The sequence below is a fragment of the Nyctibius grandis genome, chromosome 1 (genome assembly GCF_013368605.1).
Source record: "Nyctibius grandis isolate bNycGra1 chromosome 1, bNycGra1.pri, whole genome shotgun sequence".
NCBI lineage: Eukaryota > Metazoa > Chordata > Aves > Nyctibiiformes > Nyctibiidae > Nyctibius > Nyctibius grandis.
The window spans coordinates 62,276,233-62,296,666 of NC_090658.1; the positions used below are offsets into that span (position 1 = coordinate 62,276,233).

At 41.0% G+C, this 20,434-nt stretch overlaps 1 protein-coding gene across 3 annotated transcripts in view; it reads right to left on the minus strand.

Moving 5' to 3' along the window:
- The window catches only part of AIG1 (androgen induced 1), a 153,933-nt gene that overhangs the window by 103,354 nt on the left and 30,145 nt on the right, over positions 1-20,434 (minus strand). The gene's annotated exons all lie outside the window — the stretch shown is intronic.

Genomic DNA, 20,434 nt, shown 5'->3' on the forward strand with positions numbered 1-20,434 from the left:
GAGAGATGCAGCATGCAGTCTGGGCTCCGGCAAACCTGTCACTACTTCACCTCAGGTAGTGAACAACAGAATGAGCAACCTGCAGGAGTTATCCAAGCTTTCTTCTCGTGATGGTGGACTGTTATTTACCTGCCTTCTCCTTTTTTGCATTTACATATTTGTGTGCAATATTGTAAGATACATTAAGTTTAATCACCTGAACCCACTGATTTGGTTCAAACTTGACTTGATCTTAGTTTGATCACTGCATTTTTCTTCCTTAATTAGCTTAGTAAAATTCTAATAAGCTAGCTCAGGAACGCTCTTGCCTGAGGACCTGCGCATCCTTTCTAGTACAGTTCAGAGAAAGTGCACGCAGCTTGTTTACTCCCCAAGCTGGAAGCCCGGGTCACAAACCCACACACATCAGGTAATCTCAGGTAAAAAATTAACAAAACACGGGCTTGGTTCCCAAATTGCACAGTGATTCATTTGAAAACATAAACATATTCTTAGAATACATACTACATGTTTCTCAAAGCAAGCATGGAACACTAGCTTAGAAGTCTTATTTGTAAATCTAAGTGTTCCTCTGACTAGGAGTCTCTGACTAAGCAGCAGACCATCCATAAGAAATAAGAATAGCACATGCCCAGATTTTGCAAAACACAATTTATTATGTGCACACATCTCTGCAGAATTTAGACTATGATGGAAAAAACCCACTTTTGGCTAGGGGACACTGATATGGTAGGGAAGGGAGGGAGGGAGGGAGGACAGAAGGAAGGAAGGAAGGAAGGAAGGAAGGAAGGAAGGAAGGAAGGAAGGAAGGAAATCCCAAACAGATGTTGGCTACTAGAAAGAAATGCAGAGATGTGTAATGGTTGGATGGATTAAAGTACATTCCCTTCCTCAACAATCCTTATATGACCCAAATACTTGTAAATTCTGGCTGTAAAGCTGTGAATGACAGACGTTCAAATGGCCCCTGGATCTGCTTGCAGTTCTGCTGCCATTGCTCTCCCCTCTCCAGGCTGTAGCTGCACATAATTTGCTTGATAAATAGATGAAGCAACATCACAAAACATTCCCTGAAGCCATGAAATGTGACAGACTACTAGTGCTATAGCTGTATATTGTGCTAGAAAAAGCTATTACTACTTCAAATGACTCCCTGGAAAAGTTACCATCTTCTACATAATTTCTGAAAAACATTTTACATAAAAGTTGGGGCTCCTTGGAGCTACATAATCACACGAACTCCTAATGCACTTTTTCATGTTATTTGTTTGAAGTAAGCACTTAGCAGAAAAAAATCTTCCCATACTCAGCCCTGTTTTCCACCAAACAGATGGCCTATTTGGAGAGAAGGAATAGAAGAACTAATTATGCATTTGCTTGACTTAAGAGGAGATATGATATCATCTACTATTAACTCAAGAGTGTGAATGCCAAAGAAGGAAAAAGATTTAAGACAGGACTGGAAGAAAAAGTATACCTAAGAGTAATGAGATCAATTTGGGTGTTAAGAAGTTTAGGCTGAGTACCAGGAAATATTTCCTAACAGTGAGCTCTGTCAGACCATGAAATAGTTTCTCAGAGGAAGTGGTGGAAGCCTCATGGCTTGAGTCACTCAAACCAATATTGGACAAAACATTCAATAAAGTACTGCAGGGAACAGTATTTCACTGGCAGGGCTTGGACGAGTGACTAATGGATTGTTTGCAGCTCTAACTACGATTCCCTGAAATGGTCTCTCTCCAAAGAAACACAGGCTCAAACAACCACACACCCACTTTCCAAGGGAATTGAGATTGTACATCCACTAATCAATCACAAACCGAACAGCTTCTCTCCCCATTATCCGGTTATGAACACACTGCTTCAAGGGAAAATATAATGATATCATCGGGAATAAATGAAAACTCCTAAAGGGAAAGAAAGTACCCACAGATTTCAGAGCATAGATATGAAGTAAACTATTCTACAAAAAGATTAACAAATAAAAATCCGTATAGGAAAGAGAAAATTACATATTTATTGAGAACATTCAGAGCCAATGAAAAAATCATAGCGTTCAAGGAGGAACAGTTCCAGCTTATTCATACAAATAATGTACGTACATTCACTCTAATACTTCCTTCCCTTTCTAGAACGTGCAAGAAAACTCTTCTGACACCTATCAACATTTAAGATTAGACTGAGGACCTCCAGAGCTGCATGAGTCTCAGCCGCATAAACTCAACGGCCAGTGTCAGTAACGATTCACGTCCTTTATGGGTCTGGCATAGGAAAAGCGTAGCATGCAGCTACTGCTGGTTTATGGTATGAAATGAATTTTTGAAGTCCATGCTCCTCAGTGTGCATGCTGCCTAACAGATGTGAAAAATTCACAGCAAAGGAGCAGAAACTCCCTCTAAACAATATTCTCCAAAGTCCCCTGGTGTTACCTCAGATTTAGGATCACATTTTCAAAACAAGGACCTTCTTTTGAAAATCTGCAGGTGGTGAATCTATACATGAAACATCCCCAAGATGTTAAACAAACAGTTGACTTCTTTTTAGTTTTTTCCCTTGGAAATGTAAGCAATAACAGCGTTTCATAGGAAATATCTTCCAATTTTGCCTCTAACTAGAGTTTGAAGGAAAACAGTGATTTAGAAAATTACAAATACAATTTTGACAGAAAATAGCCATACCTTCCTCATACCATCTAACAGTGAAAAGAGGCAGAAACTTGTAAGCAGAGTATGCAAAACCAAGAAAATCATTAAAACAGGTATAAAAAACTAACTTACTCCTGACCTCATTTTCTCCATTGAAGTCTAGAGGAGCCACTACTATTCTAGTTGCTACTACAGTACCCTTAAGCTGTGATAACGTCATGACAAGTAATGGAAATGGCCATCTACAGGTATTTTAGTAATACAAAACTCTGAGCAGAGAACATACTTGTTAAGTTGCTGCAGGAGAAAACAGCTATGAACAGAAGATGAAACCAAGCAGTCCAGAAACCCTCTCAAACAGTGAGATCTATTCAGATTATATATCAGAAAAGATTGTTCCTAATGAACGATTAGAATAAACTAATTGTACATGTCTGTCTTGTACAAAGAAATAAAGACTTGCTTCAGTAGCACAGTTTTTCCACAAGCTGCTCACTGCAGGATAGCAGCTAATGACTTCCCTGTACTCTCCCTAATTTGACTTCTTGGAGTCAGACAGAAAATATATTTCCTTGTAAACCTTTCTTCAGAGGATGGAGACTCCCTTCTTCCCCGTGTCGTGGGGCTCCACAGAGCAGACAAAACCTCTGCACAACTGAGGTCAATGCAAATGTTACAAATATTTGAAATAAAATGAAATTCAATTTAATCATAAAATGATAAGTTTAGTAGAATAGGTATAATGGGGGGTGCTGTGTTCTGCCTTAGAGCCTGTGAAGTTAGCTATAGGATTGTTAAATTTTAACAGGTAACCATAGAAACCCCATTAGGTAAGTTACTGGACTTCTTGTCTTACTAGAGACCGTCACGGACACTAGTTGAATACAATAGACTTACTAGACTTCCTGCTTTAAGACAAGCCAGGACTGGTCTTGAGGTTTGACCAAGAGCCAAGGAACTACCACGCCTGCGCAAGGAAGAAAGGTGAAAAGTGCACAGCGAGGAAGGCATACGGCCTTCATCCCCGAGACCCCTGCCCACAACCACCAGAGGAAACTGCGCGTGCGCAATCGGGAGGAGTTGCAGGTGGAGAGTATGGAAATGATTTCCTGGAACTCATTATAATAAAGACCGCCTTTTCGGGGAGAAGTTATGAATATGTAGAGGTATCCTTGGATACGTGATGAATATGTAACATTTTACTACATAAATACAAGGTGAATTATCGAGGGGGGCGCGCACGGCTTTGGAGGGGCTACCCCCCATGCTGCCCAGCGCTGCAATAAAGGTGTGCCTGCTTCTTAATGCTACATTGGTGTTAAGAGGTTTTATTCCCGATTTCGGTGACAGTTTTGGCGACCCAGATGGGACCTTGCGAGTGAGACTGAAGGAGATCGAGCGCTGATCCAACGCCAGCCGGCACCGAGCAACTCTCGGAGAAGTAGCATCGCCCTCGACTCACGATAGCTCCTCGCAACATCCCCTGGAGAGGTAAGGCACATCTTTACAAACTCTGGTCTGGTTCTGAATAGCCTGCCCATAAGGTGGAGAGAAAGCTTCGCAGGGCTGGGGCTCAGGGCACCCGCTCTGGGTCTAATCAGCTGTTGCTGAATTAGACGTCTGGTAGTCTGCCCGTCAGTCATAAGTGAAAGCTATTGCAGGGCTGGACAGCTGGTTCTGGTTCTGGTTGCCTAGGCATTTGGAATTTGGGAAACTCGAGTTCTGTTTTTTCTGGTTTTTCTGTCGGGTGGTTGTACAACCGTAAATTTTATTGAGTGTGTGAGCGTGTGAGTGTGTGACTGAGACGTGCATATAAGCACGAAGCGAGTGTGGAGTCCCAATCCGCAGTTCCAACGTCCCGCGAGGGGCTTGGTTGGAGACGGACGAAGCGTTTGACTTGGGTGTTTAAAAAAAAAAAAAGAGAAAAAAAAAGAAAAAGAAAAAATTGGTAACATGGCATCAGGATTTGTAAAACTGTTTAGAAGTAAAAGTGCAGGGAATTTAACATTGGATGAAAAGATACCAAAACCCTCGCCGTTAGGATGTTTGCTGTCACACTGGGGAGAGTTACATGAGGATTTGCGTAAAAGTCAAATGATAAAATACTGTAATAATTGGTGGCCATTATACGTTTTGGAAGATCAGGACAAGTGGCCGAGGAATGGAACATTGAAATATAATACGATACTACAATTAATGCTGTTTTGCAGGTGGGAAGGAAAGTGGAGTGAAGTACCATACGTAGATTTGTTCTTTTATTTAAGACAACGAACTGATTGGCAAAATGAATGTAAATTAATTAGTCGGGACAATCTAGTAATGACACTCGCTTCAGAAAAGAGAAAAATTAAGAATTGTTGTTCCGCTTGTGACATTGGTAAGAGACGTATTAGGTGTACTGTAACGAGAGAAGATGAAGTGGAATTAGAATTAGAAATAGCTCCTTTAAGACAGGGAGTAAGGCAGCAGGGGCCAGTGCATGTGAAAGTGCCGTTTTCTGTTATGGATTTGATGGCATGGAAACAGGCAGCAGGAATGTATAGGGAGGACCCAGAAAGGGTAGGAAGGGTCATAGAAACAATTATTAGGACACAGGATCCTGACTGGAATGAAATACAAGTGATATTGGATAATTTATTGGATAGTACAGAAAAACAGATGGTGTTAAAAACTGGAAAAGCACAGGCAGAAGCTGCACACACAAACGGTTTACTTACTGGAACACTGGAGCAAAATTTTCCTACAGGAGATCCTCAATGGGATCCGAATGTTACAGAGAACAGGAGAAAGTTAACTCAGTACCAAAAGTGGGTGTTGTATGGGGTGAAACATGCAATGCCAAGAGCTTTAAATTGGTCTAAATTATATGAGGTGAAACAAGACAAAAATGAATCACCCTCAGTGTTTTTAGAGAGACTGAAAGAAACGGCCAGGAAGTTTACTGATTTGAAATTAGAGACAGAAGCAGAACAACAACAATTGGCTTTAATATTCACGGGACAATCAGCGCCAGATATAAAGAGGAAACTGCAAAAATTAGAGGGGGAGGATTCAAGGAATTTAAATAAAATGCTTGAAACAGCTTGGAAGATATACAACAATCGAGAAAAGGAGGAAGAACAGAGAAAAGATAAGAAAGAAAGGATTAAAGAGAGCAGACTGACAGCTGCATTAACAGGAAATGTTACAAGAAGTAGAGATCGAGCTAGGGGAAGAGGAGGTTTTAGAAACTTTGGAGAACGAGGGTCAAATACCCTCGGAATTAATCAGTGTGCATATTGCAAAGAAGAGGGACACTGGAAAAGAGAATGTCCCAAAAGGGATCAAAGGACAGATCAAAGAAAGGCAAGGAGAATGATGACTTTAGATGAATGAGGAGGACTGGAGGGGAACCCAGCTGAATCTCTGGTTATAATTAAGCTGGGAGATAAAGGAGTTAAATTTCTGGTGGATACTGGAGCAACATATTCTGTTTTAAACGTCTGTAAAGGAAAGTTGTGAAATAAATCTGCTAAAATAATTGGAGCCACAGGGGAAGAAGAAAACAGGCCATTCCTACAACCCCTAGACTTAAAATTTGGAAGTAAAATAATCACACACGAATTCTTGTATATACCAGATTGTCCGATACCTTTGCTAGGACGAGATTTGTTATCTAAATTAAATGCACAAATAGTTTTTGAAGAAGGTGAAGTCTTTCTGAAAATTCCAGAATCAAAGACAGGAGAAATATTGATGATCCAAGAAAGGGTAAAGGAATCGGAAATACCCCAGGAAATAGATGAGGCTGTTATACCAACAGTCTGGAATACAGACATACCTGGGAAGTCTAAGGTAGCACAGCCTGTAAAAATAGAATTAAAGGATCAAGCAAAACTGATAAGGATTAAACAATATCCAATTAAACCAGAGGTGAGACAGGGAGTTAAAGGAATAATTGACAAGTTTTTAAAGTACGGAATTCTGGAAGAATGTGAATCAGAATATAACGCTCCAATCTTACCAGTAAAGAAACCTTCAGGTGAATACAGGTTATTTCAGGATTTGAGAGCTATAAACCAATTAGTTAAAGACATACATCCTGTCGTTGCAAACCCATACACACTCTTAACGGCATTAAGAGAAAATCATCGGTGGTTTACAGTGCTTGATTTAAAAGATGCTTTCTTTTGCATACCCTTGGAGAAGGAAAGTTGAAAGCTGTTTGCTTTTGAATGGGAAAATCCACAAAGAGGACGGGAAGATGCAGCTGACATGGACAAGGTTACCCCAAGGATTTAAAAACAGTCCGATCTTTGGTAACCACTTAGCAAAGGAGCTTGAACAGTGGAAACAAAATGATTCAGAACCAAAACCTGGACATCTACTTCTACAATATGTGGATGACATCCTGATTGCTACAGAAATAAGATCCACCTGTGTAAAGGTAACAATAGACCTTTTAAACTTTCTTGGATTAAGTGGGTACAAAGTATCTAGAAATAAAGCTCAAATAGCGAGCCAGACTGTAATCTATTTAGGATTTGAGATCACTCAAGGACAGAGGCAATTCGGAACAGACCATAAAGAGGCAATTTATGGTATCCCGGAACCTAGAAATGTGCATGAACTGAGAGCTTTTCTAGGAATGACGGGGTGGTGTTGACTTTGGATAATGAATTACGGTCTGTTAGCAAAACTGTTATATGAAGCTCAGAAAATTGTACCATTTGTGTGGGGCCCAGAACAACAAAGAGCTTTTCAGGATTTAAAACGGGCCCTGATGACTGCACCAGCACTAGGACTTCCAGATTTGACTAAGGACTTCCAACTGTTTGTACATGAGAGACAACATCTTGCACTTGGGAGTGTTAACCCAGAGGATGGGAAGCTGGAAGAGACCGGTAGGATACTTCTCCAAACAACTGGACACTGTAAGTAAAGGATGGCCAAGTTGCCTTCGAGCAGTTGCAGCCACAGTAATGCTAATACAAGAGGCACAAAAATTGACTTGAGGGAGAATGATAACAGTATATGTGCCACATACGTTAATCACCATTCTAGAACAAAAGGGGGGTCACTGGTTATCCCCTAGCAAGAATGATAAAGTATCAAGTGATTTTAAACCGAACAGGATGACTGTGATTCTGAAACCTACTAACCTTGCCAATCCTGCCAGTCTTTTTGAGTTCTGTACAGAAGAAGAACAACTGGAACATGACTGTCTAACAACCATAGAACATGTGTACTCCAGTCGGGAGGATCTAAAGGATACACCGTTGGAGGATCCTGACTGGGAATTGTATACAGATGGCAGCAGCTTCGTGGAAGATGGAATTTGATACGCAGGATATGCCGGTGACAACTGAAACACTATTATAGAAGCAAATTGTTTACTAGCACAACTTCAGCTCAAAAGGCAGAATTAATAGCCTTGACATGAGCACTAGAATTGAGCAAAGAAAAGAGAGTAAATATCTGGACTGATTCAAAATATGCTTTTGGTGTAGTACATGTCCATGGAATTCTGTGGAAAGAAAGAGGATTACTATCTTCCCAGGGAACAAGTATAAAATACAAAGAAGAAATTCTGAAATTAATACAAGCAGTTCAGAAGCCAACTAATGTAGCAATCATGCACTGTAAAAGCCCACCAGACAGGAAACAATAGGATACAAATTGGCTGACAGGATAGCTAAAAGAGTAGCAAAGAGAGAGATGCCTTTCTAATGGCATTAATTCCTACTAAAACTATTAACATACCTAAAGAAAAACCTAAATATTCACAGGAAGATGAAAAATTAGCAAATTTATTCAATGCAAAGAAAAATTTAGCTGGATGGTGGGTTACAGCAACAGGTCAAGTGGTGATTCCACCACTTTTGATGAGGGAAATAATACAAACAAAACATAGGGATTGTCATTGGGGAGCGGAAGCATTACTAACTTTCTTAAAAAGGCACGTTGTATCAGTAAAAATGTTAGAAATAACAAAGAAAATGATTGCTAAATGTGAGATTTGTTTAAAGAACAATCCATTAGTGAAAAAGAAACTTCCAATGGGAACGTTAAAATCAGGAATGGAACCAGGAGATTATTGGCAAACAGATTTTTCGGAATTACCTAGACAAAATGGGTATCGATACATTCTGGTAGGGGTTGATACTTTTTCAGGATGGCCAGAAGCCCTTCCCTGTCGGACAAATCAAGCAAAAGAAGTAATTAAATGGTTATTACAAGAAATCATTCCGAGATTTGGAATACCTATTGGAATTTCCTCAGATAGAGGTCCACATTTTATTGCAGAGGTAGTGCAAAATATCAGTAAGATGTTGGGAGTTACTTGGGATTTACATACACCTTGGAGGCCACAATCTAGTGGAAAGGTAGAAAGAATGAATCAAACAATAAAGAGACAAATCAGTAAAATATGTCAAGAAACCAATTTGAAATGGCCTCAGGCTCTTCCATTAGCCCTGTTACGGATACGGGTTCAACCAAAAAGTGAGACATCAACTAGTCCTTATGAACTATTTTATGGAAAACCTTATGGAACTCCTGAACCAAATGTAGATATACATTTAAAAGGGAAACAAGATGTATATAACTATCTGCTTTCTTTAGGAAAGACTCTAACTGCGCTTCGGAGCGTGATTGTGTGGAATAGACCTCTGTCTTTAGAAAGTCCTGTGCATGAGTTTCAACTGGGAGATTACGTTTATGTAAAGGCCAGGGCTTCTGAACCTCTTCAGGAACGCCGGAAAGGACCTTTCCACGTGTTGCTGACTACATTCACCGCCATAAAAATCGCTGAATCAAATGCGTGGATACATTATACCAGAGTGAAGAAAGCTCCACCAGTGTGGATGATTGTTAAAAGGGATGCTGAAACTTCGAAATTGACTCTGAAATATGTCTAATTTTGGATATCAGTTTGTAATACTTGTGAAATTAATATTGATTCGGGAATTATTGTTAGTGGGAGCCTGGTTTGAGACAAAAATTGGACAACATGGTGTAACAAAAGGGTATGGGGACACAGACCTTCAAACAGAAACAGATCAGCTGATGTATCTCCCAAGGAAAACTCAGGAAGAAAATCTGATGTTAGAATTAATTACACAGATTCCAGGGCAGTGGGTGAACCAACTCCATGGGGAATTTTAACTATATTGACTGATGCATATACTCCAATAAGAGGCAAGAGATTTAGTTGTAGAAAAGATAAAATTCAGAGCCCACGACATTTAGTCTGGGCGATGAGTGATGGAACTTGGACAACCCACTTCCCTTTAGATGGGAAAGTAAAACAAATAACATTAGGCATACCAACATTATGTCCAATTTGGAAAAAGTCTCCCTTTAAGGGAACAGTTGAAAATTTGAAATTAAAACGTGTAAAAAGGTCAGAAGAAGAAGATAAATGGAATGAACCTTCAACTGGGGTAAAAGTGAGCTGGTTTTTGGAATCCCTATTAACTCCTTTATCAATGTACTGGAATAGAGAATGGATATATCAGTTAACAGGACAGGTCGAGAGATTGGCAAATGTGACCAGGAAAGGAGTTAGAGACTTAAATTTACAATTACAGGCGACATCCAGAATGACTTTACAAAATAGGCTGGCATTGGATATGCTTTTACTTAAAGAGCATGGGATTTGTGGATTTCTGAAAGACAGAGTAGATCACTGCTGCATACATATTCAAACATGACTCAAGATGTGGAATATGATTTAGATTTATTGGAGAAAATAAAAACTGATACCCAAAAGCTTCAACAGGACATGCAAGAAAGTTGGATAGACAAAATTTTCAGTGGATTAGGATGGGAATTAAGTTCATGGGCCAAATCATTGATTAGCACCGCATTAATTTTGCTACTAGTCTTTATGACTATTTTTCTGATCTATTATTGCCTAAAGAAACAAATAAACAACAAAACTGTCTTCAATCGAATGATTATTCAGGCAGTAACCAGACCACAAGATGAAAGATAAACAATTTTAAGGCTCCCACCAACAACATTGAATAAAAATGTATTAATAGATAAACTTTAGAGATAGAGGTGAAAGTCTTGAAGTGATTTTCAAAACTTTCAAAGGGGGGAAATGTTACAAATATTTGAAATAAAATGAAATTCAATTTAATCATAAAATGATAAGTTTAGTAGAATAGGTATAATGGGGGGTGCTGTGTTCTGCCTTAGAGCCTGTGAAGTTAGCTATAGGATTGTTAAATTTTAACAGGTAACCATAGAAACCCCATTAGGTAAGTTACTGGACTTCTTGTCTTACTAGAGACCGTCACGGACACTAGTTGAATACAATAGACTTACTAGACTTCCTGCTTTAAGACAAGCCAGGACTGGTCTTGAGGTTTGACCAAGAGCCAAGGAACTACCACGCCTGCGCAAGGAAGAAAGGTGAAAAGTGCACAGCGAGGAAGGCATACGGCCTTCATCCCCGAGACCCCTGCCCACAACCACCAGAGGAAACTGCGCGTGCGCAATCGGGAGGAGTTACAGGTGGAGAGTATGGAAATGATTTCCTGGAACTCATTATAATAAAGACCGCCTTTTCGGGGAGAAGTTATGAATATGTAGAGGTATCCTTGGATACGTGATGAATATGTAACATTTTACTACATAAATACAAGGTGAATTATCGAGGGGGGCGCGCACGGCTTTGGAGGGGCTACCCCCCGTGCTGCCCAGCGCTGCAATAAAAGTGTGCCTGCTTCTTAACGCTACATTGGTGTTAAGAGGTTTTATTCCCGATTTCGGTGACATAAGTTCTGACACTACTCTTACCAAGGCAGAAAACTCCCATTAAATTCACTGAATCTAGGATTTCATTGCCCATGGACTCATCCTCTTTCAAGCTCACTCTTGTAATCAGAAGCATTCCTTAGAGTTCAGGGCAGAAGAAGTGGAAAAGTCTGTGCAAGTACAGCTATTATTCATGGATATTTTTTCCTCTATCTACCTTTGAAAATGGAGAACTCACTGTTCTCAAGTTATAATTTTTGAAATTAACAAGCACTTAAAAATTATTTCATGTACCCCACTATGAAATAAGGCATCTGAGTAGGCTGGCAAGCAGACAGCACTGCCAGAATAAAACATGGGAGTAATACTCACAAAATCAGCAAAAATAACAAAAGAGCATGGAAAACTAAGTAACTTTTACATATCTGAAAACGCCATGTTTGCGCATGAAGTGTATGCGTGTGTGTGAACATGGGCATGTACTAGGTACCTGTACCTCACTTACCAGGTAAGCTTCCACTGTTTGAAGATAAGACTGCATTTAAGAAAGAGACTTAAGAGTCTGCAAATATAACCCATATTATAGGAAGACTAATTCACACTAGGGTGTCAGGGAGGCCTGGCTGATCCCTGAGGGCTGAGAGCGGCGGAGGGGCAGCCAGGGCCCATCCCACCTCCAGCTAGGAGCAGGGCAGCCAGGAGCACCAGGGCAGCCCCAGCCCCAGGCATCGGGCACCTCCCTGGGGACGGGCCACCAGCCCGCGGGTGGGGAGCAGACATAACCTGACTCATCAAAGCAACACTCACGCTTAAGACAACCCGCGGCTTTCCACAGGAAGATGAAAGTTTAGCTCTACCAGCGTGCAAAATCAAATTGCTGGAAGTTGTCATTTCTCATGCATTTCAGATTTTACAATCTGCCATATACAGAACATGGTCTGATTTTTCCTTTTCAAACAACAGGAATATGATTTATACCCTCAGAGTATCTGTTAGAACTCCTTGTCACCTTCTGTCACTTTAGCTTTTGTTTCTCCGGCCTCTAGACATTATTATTTGACGTACAAATGTACTATGCTTCAGCAATTAAGATGACTGTATTTTTAGAAACTCTGAAGTAATTTAAGTCAGATTTTTATCTCTTCGCCCACTGTAAACATGACTGATTGGACTCTTTTGGGACCATGCGTGGTTTGGGTTGTAGTGTATCGGGCTGTAGGCAGGCGCGTGCGGACAGCCTGCGTCCTGTAACAACAGCTCCATTATCTATAGTTGCACTAGACAGAGCAAGTCCAGGCTAAGTCGAGAATAACAAGGTGTTTTTGATAGAGAATGCACTGTGTTTACAGAACAAAGCCATGGGCTGTAGCTGTTTATTGGATCTATTACTACTCTTGACTGCATGAAGCTACTGATTTTTCTTGTCCATTGCCACTCCAGCGTTACTCACAGGCCATTGCTTTATCCTTTGTCGCTTCTCCTCCCCTCGCTGTATCTTTGTTATAGTAGCAAGCAGAAGCTGGACAACATGTAATCAAGTGCTAAATATTTGTATCACAGAAGCTACTGACTACAGATAAGGAAAAGGCAAATCTTTGTGTCTATAGACAAATGAAAGAGAGACATAAAGAAATGAAAGCAAGAAGCAATAGCATTTTACAGAATCACAGAATCACAGAATGTTAGGGATTGGAAGGGACCTTGAAAGATCATCTAGTCCAATCCCCCTGCCGGAGCAGGATTGCCTAGACCATATCACACAGGAACGCGTCCAGGCGGGTTTTGAATGTCTCCAGAGAAGGAGACTCCACAACCTCTCTGGGCAGCCTGTTCCAGTGTTCAGTCACCCTCACCGTAAAGAAGTTTTTCCTCATATTTAAGTGGAACCTCCTGTGTTCCAGCTTGCACCCATTGCCCCTTGTCCTGTCAAGGGATGTCACTGAGAAGAGTGTGGCTCCATCCTCATGACACTTGCCCTTTACATATTTAGAAACATTAATGAGGTCACCCCTCAGTCTCCTCTTCTCTAAGCTAAAGAGACCCAGCTCCCTCAGCCTCTCCTCATAAGGGAGACGTTCCACCCCCTTAATCATCTTCGTGGCTCTGCGCTGGACTCTCTCTAGCAGTTCCCTGTCCTTCTTGAACTGAGGGGCCCAGAACTGGACACAATATTCCAGATGCGGCCTCACCAGGGCAGAGTAGAGGGGGAGGAGAACCTCTCTCGACCTGCTGACCACACCCCTTCTAATACACCCCAGGATGCCATTGGCCTTCTTGGCCACAAGGGCACATTGCTGGCTCATGGTCATCCTGTTGTCCACTAGGACCCCCAGGTCCCTTTCCCCTACGCTGCTCTCCAACAGGTCTGCCCCCAACTTGTACTCATACATGGGGTTGTTCTTGCCCAGATGCAGGACTCTACACTTGCCCTTGTTATATTTCATTAAATTTCTCCCCGCCCAACTCTCCAGCCTGTCCAGGTCCCTCTGAATGGCTGCGCAGCCTTCCCGTGTGTCAGCCACTCCTCCCAGTTTGGTGTCATCAGCGAACTTGCTGACAGTGCACTCTATTCCCTCATCCAAGTCATTAATGAATATATTGAATAGTACTGGTCCCAGTACCGACCCTTGAGGGACTCCGCTAGACACAGGCCTCCAACTGGACTCAGTCCCATTGACCACCACTCCCTGGCTTCTTTCCTTCAGCCAGTTCACAATCCACCTCACTACCCGATCATCCAGACCACACTTCCTCAGTTTAGCTGCGAGGATGCTGTGGGAGACCGTGTCAAACGCTTTACTGAAATCGAGATAGACCACATCCACAGCTTTACCATCATCTATCCACCGGGTTACATCCTCATAAAAGGCTATCAAGTTGGTTAAGCATGACTTCCCGTTGGTGAAGCCATGCTGAGTGCCCCTAATGATCCCCCTATCCTCGATGTGCCTAGAGACAGCACCAAGGACAAGTTGTTCCATCACCTTTCCGGGGATGGAGGTGAGGCTGACCAGTCTATAGTTACCCAGGTCCTCCTTCTTGCCCTTTTTGAAGACTGGAGTGACATTGGCTTTCCTCCAGTCCTCAGGCACCTCTCCCGTTGCCCACGACTTAGCAAAGATGATGGAGAGTGGCCTAGCAATGACTTCCGCCAGCTCCCTCAGCACCCGCGGGTGCATCCCATCAGGGCTCATGGATTTATGGATGTCCAGATTGCTTAATTGGTCCCTGACCCAGCCCTCATCTACCAAGACAGATTCCTCCTCTATCCTGACTTCTTCTGGGGCCGCAGGGGTCCGGGGCTCCTCAGGACAGCCTCCAGCAGTATAGACAGAGGCAAAGAAGGCATTCAGTAACTCCGCCTTCTTTTTATCCTCTGTCTCCAGGGCCCCCACCTCATTCATCAGTGGGCCTACATTGCTTCTAGTGTTGGCTTTACCTGCAATGTATTTGAAGAAGCCCTTTCTGTTGTCCTTGACCTCTCTTGCAAGGTTTAATTCCAAGGAGGCCTTAGCTTTCCTAGTTGCCTCCCTACATCCTCTGACAACAGACTTATATTCCTCCCAAGTGGCCAGCCCCTCCTTCCACGATCTGTACACCCTCTTCTTCCACTTGAGTTTGCCCAGCAGTTCCCTGTTTAACCATGCAGGTCTCCTGGTACCCTTTTAAGTACTAAAATACAAGCCAGTGTAATATGTCTAATCACTAAATCTACAATTAATTAAAGTTGAAGTGCAAACACTGTGAAAAAGTACTGTATGCTACTCAGAATCATTACTTCGGCGCAAGGAATGGAGAAGACTTGTATTTTAAAGGCCAGAGGTAAAAGAGCAATGTCACCCCAGTAGATTCATTGACTGACATTAGAGTTGGGACATGCAGTCAGACCTTGTATCACACTTTCTTCCACACCGGCTGCAGGGCCATGGCCATTCTAGTTTGTTTTGTTTGTTGAAGCAAGTTTCAACAACATCATAGGCCACTTCTGTTCCACAGAAAAGGAACACAGCCCCTGCCCATCAAAAGCCAGTAGCCTGAGAAATCAATTACAGAACATACAGTAGAAAAGTAAGGGACAATGGAATGAAAACAGAATAAGCCAAAGGGATACTTAATGCAAATGCCATCTATTTTACTTTGAGTTGTTTGTTGGTTAGGAATCTTGAAATACATATTTCTCCTATTCCTCCTTTCTCTTTCACTTACACAAATTAGAACTTACCAGACTCCACTAGTAAAACATGACATTTATTTCTATCAGAAGAGCCATTAGAAATTCAGTAAGTGCATAGATGGACTGCCTTACAAACATCTAGCACTGCCCTCATCCAAAACAATGACTCATGTCTCCCTTTACAGCCTTCAGTGGGGGAAAGGCTCCTGTAACCAGGATGTTGCACATGAAGACTAGTCCTTACTAGGAAATTTAGCTTCATTTTCATTATTTAGTCACATGACATGAATCAGCTGATAAAACATGCCCAATCCCTTACCATATGATGTAAATTGAGGGACTACTTTAACTATCATCCTTTACTTTCTACATAACCTCCTGTAGTCATCTTCTTTGAGGCCCACCAGTACTGTCCAAACGTAACCAAGGATGGGGTTTTAAACAAATGACATTTTATAGATACACAAAAGAATAAAGTCTACCATGGAATTATTATGTGTGGAAAAGAAACCCATTTGACTCTTGGGGCTAGTTTTTATAGCTATTACATTGTTTAAGTCCAAGTGCTTAAGCACCTATTACAGAGCTGTGGAAAGGGACAAGGCTGTGTAAGCTAATGAGACCTCATGTTTCCGAGAGGAGAGATGCATTTTAAAATACTGCTTGTTGGAACACAAGATGTGTTTTTATCCGGACAGACAGAAAAGCAACTTTTTGTGCAAACTAAGCAACTCTAAGTAAGAAATCAGAAAACCAAAACAGATGTGGGCCCCTAAAATGTAATTTTTACAGCACTGCCTTTCAGCATCTATTACAATTCACAATTTTCAGCATATGAAATTAAAAAAATCTGATAAATAATGTAACCATACTGTTTGCACCTCCTCCCTTCTCTCTCCATCTTCCCTCCACTTAACCCAGGAAAAACCCCTACGGTGTTACACTTCCTGGAGAGGTTAAGTCTCAGACTGTTCTGTATTAACATGATTCTTGACTGTCTTATAATGGTTTTCAAAAATATGCAGCACAGTTATTGGACAGGTAATGTGGCTGTGCTAACATAGTTTTAAAAGCAGTTTTCTTAATATTTGTAGTACTTCTATAAGGACAAAGATGTTATTCCTTACTACAATAAGCTAAGCTGAAATTTGGTACACTATCAAAAATATTTGGAAATGCTTTCATTTTTAAAGTCAAAAAAAAGCATGTTTAGTTACTCTTTTTCCATGAGTAAAATACCCCAACAAAAAAATTGCCGTAGTGGACAACAATTGAGAAATTAATTTCAAAGTGCTACTATGTCTCAGCTGTGTTGCACAGATGACATTTCCAACACAATCTCAGCATGACAGTGTGCTATCTGGCTCAGAACTGCTAACAGCATGGATTCCGCTACCACGTATCGGATGAAGAGATGGAATGGACAAATACAGAATATACTAAAGCAATATGAACAAAAATTTGACCAGATGCTGAGAAAGTGTTAAATTTTCTCAAATCTTTTGCATTCTTTTTAGCTGTGTCATTCCTCTCCAGCACCATGTCAACCCCGTCTTCCTTCTTCCTCTAAAACGACAGTTATTTTCTGAATACTTTTGAGTTAAGATGTCTGGGTTATCTTACTTTGATCTTAGTTAATACACTCAAAGAAGCACTAAGCTCATTGTTGCAGTATTTAAGAAATTATTATTCTATTTTTATCTTTTTGATTTTAAATTGTTTTGACTAAATCCATTTTCTACTAATCCCTGTTTTCTTCCTTACTCTCTTGCATTGTGTACAGAAAAGTTGCCATTACTACTTATTGTATCCTGCTTATAAGACACTGTAATTTCATTAAACTTATATAATCCATTCAGCAAACATGTATAATACAATTTATTCAGAATAGATTATGATTTTATTAGGTTATATCTTTTATGTTTTTCTTTGCTAAAGCTTAATCCTATTAGGATTATACACTGCACAGAAGGTTATGCCATTATTTTGGCTTAAACGCTAATTTTACATATTTCAGCATGATTGGTACGCTCTCTGCAGCAGTGGCCTTGCAGTCAACCAGGCAGGAATGGCAGCTCTCTAGACAATGTTTGGGACAGCTAGCTAAGAAGCTAAGACTTGTTCTGCAGCTGTCTGTGCTAAACTGACCTTTGGGATAGGGTTTCCAATGGCTGGAAAGTCCCTAGCATTTTGTAAGTTAATTACCCCAAAAAGAAATTCCATTTTATTAAGCACAGAACTTTCTCAAAGAAATTACTTTCTTAAAACTTCAGGAACTTCTGCACTGCACCAACTTTTTCACATTTAGAAATACAGTTTGAAAACCACTAGAGGGAAGTAATTTTGACAGGTCAAATTTGAAAACAAAGCTACACACAAGTTTTCCAAAGTCAGAGTGACTGTTTTTGCTTTTTATTTCTTCCCCTTTTAATGAATAAGATAACAGCTGCCTTCTAAATGGCTGAATTTAGAAAAGGCCACAACTGATGTACCTCAGCAACATGGTGACAGAGCTGGAAATGCAAATGAGAAAGGCACTACAACCTTCTGACACACAGCAGCCTCAGTGCTGCCCTACCATGGCTGTAGGAAATAAAAGGTTTTAATCTGTTTAATCTGTTTCCTGAGCACGGTGAAAGCAGTAATGAATGACTCCTCACAGCAGTCCAGCAAGGCAGGCTATTAAGTGATATTGTCTCAGTTGGGCAATTCGCCCTCTCTCCAGGGAAGGTAAGGGAAGAAAACATTGAGAGTTTTATCCCACCTCTTCACCCATCCAACCTACCAACAATACACAAACCAAGTCAGTTGCAAATGCACATTGTGAAAAATAGTTCAAGTCTCCAATCAGGGTCATATTCAGCTTTTGCTTAAGGCAACTTTTCTTCCTTGGCTCACTGCTGCAGCAGCTGAAGGATAATTTAGGAGGGGCAGTTAAAGTATATTCATAAACAGTTATTACTAAAATAAGGATGTTCTGTAACTAGAACACAGCAAAGGATGCTGCTTTTCAAGCTCCACTTGAAAAAAAGAGAGGACATAATTTTGTCACTTAATTATAAAGCATGTAGTTCAATGAAAGGTGATCCAACATGTTGTACTGTCCTCATAAACAAGACTATTTTTTACACATTTCAAGCAAGGCACTGTGTGTTATAAAGAGCTGTATTTCACAAGGAAAAAAAAAAGTTGTCATTATCTTACATCTCTAAAGGAAACATGGGAAAAACCCTGATATAAGCTAACTGCATTTAAACTAAATAATACAAGGGGAGGGGGGGGGGTTGAGCGTTCACTAGGTGTGTGGCATTTCAACCCCAGATAACACTTTCCTGCTTTCACTGTGTTTCTCTTAAATAAATCTCGAAGGAAATTAAGGATTTGTTTCCTGGTTGTTCATTGGTGAAAGTGAGGCAGGGAAAAGTGAGCTGGCCAAGGTCAGGCAGCAAGTCAGCAACCCACAGGATGAACTCAGATGTCCTGATCCCTCGGCAGTTCTCTAGGCATTAGATCAGGCGGTTTTCTGAGCATCTGCACTCGCTCTTACAGTGATAGCCATCTCCCCTGCTTACTAGGGAAACACTCCCAGCCTTCTCAAAGAAACAGTATAGATCCTTTCGTTCCCTCCAAATGCAGCCATACTACTGTTAGCATAAATCCAAATACTTTTCCTCTTATGCAGCTCATATTAATCATAGTTTTAAAAGACCTTGTTTGCTTTACTGTGTCTTTCAAAGTTTTCCAATGGGTAGATACCCTAATTCTGACTAGCTGATCTATTTGTGCCAACCAACTAGAGTTAACAAGGTCTCAAATGTAATAGCTTTGGAGAGCTTGTCCATTATACCATTCCCACCTTCACTGTTCTTATACTTCAGTTCATAAGAGCAAATATTGATTTTGAGCAACACTAGCACTGAATAAATATTTTATATTTTTCCATCACTTGTTCTGCTCTTTATGAATAAGTTCAATGAGCTGCAATTTCATTGTGGTGCACACTTGGCTTCCCAGCATCCCCACAGGACAGGGCACTCGGTGGAAGCAGCACAACCATCCCATCTGCTACCTGGAGACTGTCTTTGGAGAGAGTGGCCTGAAAAAGAAAAAGCATGGAGCCCCATCTTGCCTTATGTGCTCATGAAGGCAGACACAGCTCAAACCTTTTCCAGTCTTTCTTACTCTAATCAACATTTAACCGTTTCCTGAGTTTCCAAACTAATCTTTCAGACATTGTTGTATTTTTCACTACTTTTCATTTCACTTGCAAAAGGAAGAAAGAGATTAATTGGAGGGAAGTGTAAATGTACATCCCCCTACATGTTATGGGAAGCCACTTTATGACAACTACCTAACATCACACCAGGTTCCAAACCCATCAGATTTAGATGCTCTCCGTCAGGCCATTGCACACTGACTGACAAAGAGTAAATATATTTTTTTTATCAGTAAACACCACAAGTTCAATAATAAGCTGTCCTTTCTTCTTGAGAGACAGGAGGCTCAGGCAACACCTCTTGTAGCAGTTAAGAAAGTAGCAGACGACTCCAGAAAAGAGACCTTTGCTAAAGCGTGGTACTGGTGACCAGTACTATTGACAATGAGCATGGTGTTTTGGATTCTCCATGGCAGGAAAAGCACTTTGCAAGTACTAGCTTGTAGATGTGGCAGCCCAGACAAAAAAAAAAAAAAATAAAGCATCCGTGCCTATGAAGGGACGTAGCCTACTGCTTAGCTGGGCAGATCGCGTCAGGAACTGCCCAAGTATCAACTGCCCTCTGCTAAACCTCTCAGAACTCCAACAACACTAATGCCTCCATGCACCAGGTAGGTGCACGCACCTGCACTCCTAATTAACACTGTAGCT